Source organism: Penaeus monodon, chromosome 21 (assembly GCF_015228065.2).
Source record: "Penaeus monodon isolate SGIC_2016 chromosome 21, NSTDA_Pmon_1, whole genome shotgun sequence".
NCBI lineage: Eukaryota > Metazoa > Arthropoda > Malacostraca > Decapoda > Penaeidae > Penaeus > Penaeus monodon.
Window position 1 is genome coordinate 31191580 of NC_051406.1, and position 316 is coordinate 31191895.

Below are 316 nucleotides of genomic sequence, written 5' to 3' on the forward strand. Positions count from 1 at the left end.
TGTAATAACTAGGACATACCGGCCATCATACAGCCTACATTACAGGGAAGTTACTTCGATATTACATTAAAGTTTTGCCTTGTGGTTGTCATTACTATTTATTGCGTTTTTATTTTGTTGAGGTTATTATTCTCATTCGTAGCCCCCCACATCGCTCTCCAAGCCGTTGTTTTCGTTACTGCCATGAATTCTCTGTCATTTTATAGCAGCATCACTCTTAGCATGTTGGTGATTGTAATTCATATCAATGTTAAGAAAGAAAAGATGATTAGATATCAATGCATAGGCCTTTGCAGTAATTTATTAGGTTTATAAA

The 316-nt window shown here is 35.1% G+C and overlaps 1 protein-coding gene across 4 annotated transcripts in view; it reads left to right on the top strand.

Moving 5' to 3' along the window:
* Positions 1-316, top strand: part of LOC119586422 — a 37691-nt gene that overhangs the window by 29839 nt on the left and 7536 nt on the right. The gene's annotated exons all lie outside the window — the stretch shown is intronic.